The sequence below is a fragment of the Heptranchias perlo genome, chromosome 35, assembly GCF_035084215.1.
Source record: "Heptranchias perlo isolate sHepPer1 chromosome 35, sHepPer1.hap1, whole genome shotgun sequence".
In the NCBI taxonomy this organism is placed as follows: Eukaryota; Metazoa; Chordata; class Chondrichthyes; order Hexanchiformes; family Hexanchidae; genus Heptranchias; species Heptranchias perlo.
In genome coordinates, this window is record NC_090359.1 from 15,863,698 (window position 1) to 15,867,037 (window position 3,340).

Consider the following 3,340-nt stretch of genomic DNA (forward strand, 5'->3'; position numbering starts at 1 on the left):
GAGGGTCTGGGTCAGTTTATGTTTCTGTACAGGTTTAGGGTTTTATGTTGATTTAGGGCTCTGGGTCACTGTGTTTTGGGATGTTTAGGGTATCCAGTCATTTCAATTTACATTTTCATTTGGGACTTAATGTGAGTTTGGAATTGTGGGTTACTTTGTAGTTATGTTGAGTGTAAGATTCTGGATCATTTTCAGGTTCTGACTCAGTATTCCGTTGATGGTCAGTTTAGGGTACCTGTCACTTTTGGGATTCTGGATCAGTTTAGGGTTCCAGGTCAGTTTAAGTTTCTGGGTCACGAGGGATTTGTGAGTTGATTTAGGGTTTTGTGCAGCTTAGTGTTTTTGGTCTCTAAAGTACTTTGGATCAGAGGGTCTCAAGAAGGGCAAAGGGCTCTTGTTCATAGAGAGTTCTGTGTATGTTCAGGATTCCAGGGCACTTTTAAGTTCCAGATCAAGTTGAGGTTGTTCAGAAGTTTGGGCGTTCATGTTCAGTTCGGTTTAGTTTGGGTTCAGGTAGGGTTGTGTCTCTAGGTCATTTTACAGTTCCTGGTTTATTTGAGGTTTGTATGTGAGTTTAGGGTCTTCCAGTGTTGGGCACCGTGTTGTTTAGGTTTGAGGGTCAGATTGAGAGTTGTTGCTTGTTTTGTTCAGAGTCATTGTTGGGTTCTGGTTAAGTTTAGGTTTGTGACTTGCTCTGGTTCTGCTTCAGTTTGGGGAAATGGTTCAGTGTCTGATTAAGGGTTAGTTTGGGGATTTAGGTCAAGTTATGTTTCAGTGTCAGTTTTGGATTGTAACATTGTGTGTTTGCCTTGTCGTGCAAGTGTATACAGGAGATTGGGGTTCTGGGTCACTTTGTAATTCTGGTCAGTTGAGGTTTCAGGTCCAGTTTGGAAATCTTCAATATCATTTCCACCTCAATATTTATCTAGTTAATCTTCACAGCTTTAATTGAGGATTTATTCCACATTTTTTAAGTGCAAAATATCAACTTTATTCTCAATAATAATACATACAGAGACACTGGAAAAACCTGTTTTTCATTTTGAATATCTCCCCACAGGGAGGTGCACCGTTCCCAGAGACACTGCAATACTGGGTCGGTGCGTGGAGTGGACGGAGCAAGCCCCTATTCCATCTCCCTGTTCCAAAAATCAAATTAATATACGGTCCCCAGATAAGGGACGTATCAGATATTAAACTGATAAGAACAGATTTTTTTTTCAAAAAATATACTTTATTCATAAAATTTGTAACACTACTTGCAATACAGTTGTCATCACATTTCAAACATACACAATACAGATTATACAATTTGCAAGATACATAAAGTACAGTTCAATTATGATTCCAACAATACAGTTACACATTGTTCATAATTACAGTTCATGACACTCTCGGGTGCCTTATTGCATTACAATCAATAAGCTTATTGATTACAGATTCATTGCAGTACATTACGATTCATTACATAAATTTGTATTTTACATTCTGCCCGAGGTGGGTTTTCCCTGATTGCAGCCCCTCGGTTTCCAATTGCGGGAGAGCTCGAAACAATAGCCTTTCCCCACAGAGCCTTTGCGGCGGCCGCACCCAGCTTCAGTGCATCCCTGAGCACGTAGTCCTGGACCTTGGAATGTGGCAGTTGAAAAACACTTGGTCGAGGACAGCTCCTTGCACTGGAAGACCAGCAAGTTTTGGGCAGACCAAAGGGCATCTTTCACCGAGTTGATGGTCTTCCGGCAGCAGTTGATATCTGTCTCGGAATGCTTCCCTGGGAATAGCCCATAAAGCACAGAATCATGTGTTACAGAACTGCTCCCTTGAGGGAGAAACTAGAACCAGGGGCCACAGTTTAAAAGTAAGGGGTCTCCCATTTAACATGGAGATGAGGAGAATTTTTTCTCTGAGGGTCGTGAGTCTGTGGAACTCCCTTCCCCGGAGAGCAGTGGAGGCAGGGTCATTGAATATTTTTAAGGCTAAGTTAGATAGATTCCTGATTAACAAGGGAGTCAAAGGTTATCATAGGTAAATGGGAAACTACGGTTGAGATCACAATCAGATCAACCATGACCTTATCAAATGGCAGAGCAGGGCTCGAGGGGCCGAATGGCCTACTCCTGCTCTTAATTTGTCTGTATGAACCTGGACAGATACCACTGCATCTCTCTCCAGATCGTCTTTGCAAAGGGACATTCCAGGAGGAGATGGGTGACGGTCTTGTCTCCACCGCAGCTTCCTTGGGGACAGCGCACGTTGGCACTGAGAGGTCGGGAGTGCATGAAGGATCTGATGGGAAGGGCCCTTTTCACCACCAGCCAAACTACGTCTTGGTGCTTGTTTGAAAGCTCTGGCGATGAGGTATTCTGCCAAATGACTTTGGCAGAACACCTCATCGCTGCACAATGGGGAAATCCTTCCAATCGAACACTAAGGATTGTTAATGTTGTATCCACATCACGTACTTCTGTGCCCCAATAGTTTGTTGTGACACACAATCCATTTCTCTTGTTGTATTTTATACTATTACTGTGCGAGTTTCTGTTCTTATGGAGGTGTCTGTGGGTTCCCGTGGGCTGGATGTTGGTCATTTCAGCCTCTAATGCCTGTGTTTGGACACAGCCCACACTGACAGGAGGCAAATCTGTTCTCCCTGCTACTTGTAAGGATCCCACATTAAACAGTCTGGGCAGCATCAATCCATTATTTACTGGGAATGGGCCCACTGCAAATATTGTGTTTAATTAATGATCTCACTCAGATAAGATCAGAGCAGGTGGAGTCAGGGGACAAAGAGCAGAATTAATAGCAAGCTGGGTACAAAACAGAAAACAGAGAGTAAGTGTTAAAGGTAGTTACTCAGACTGGCAAAAGGTCTGAGTGGTGAATCACAGGGATTGGTGCTGGGACCACTGTTCTTCACCATTTATATAAACGATTTGGACTTGGGAATTGGAAGTATAATTTCAAAATTTGCGGACAACTCCAAACTGGGGGGTATAGTTAATACTGAGGAGGAGTGCGACACAATACAGGAAGATATAAATAAATTTGCACAATGGGTGTGTAACTGGCAAATGAATCTCAATATAGATAAGTGTGAGGTTTTAAATTATGATGGGAAGAATAAGTGGGCCACTGCTTCAATAATGGGGTAAAGGAGCAGAGGCGTCTCGGGGTACAGATACACAAATCACTAAAAGTAACGACACAGGTTAATAAGGCCATTAAAAAAGCAAACCAACACTGGGGTTCATTTCCAGAGGGATAGAATTGAAAAGCAGAGAAGTTATGTTAAACTTGTATGGAACCTTGGTTGGACCACACTTGGAGTACTGTGAAC

The 3,340-nt window shown here is 42.7% G+C and overlaps 1 pseudogene; it reads right to left on the reverse strand.

Annotated features, from left to right (window-relative positions):
- Positions 1–1,059: 1,059 nt before the first annotated feature.
- LOC137302593 (U2 spliceosomal RNA) lies at positions 1,060–1,231 on the reverse strand (annotated as a pseudogene).
- Between the last annotated feature and the right edge of the window lie 2,109 nt (positions 1,232–3,340).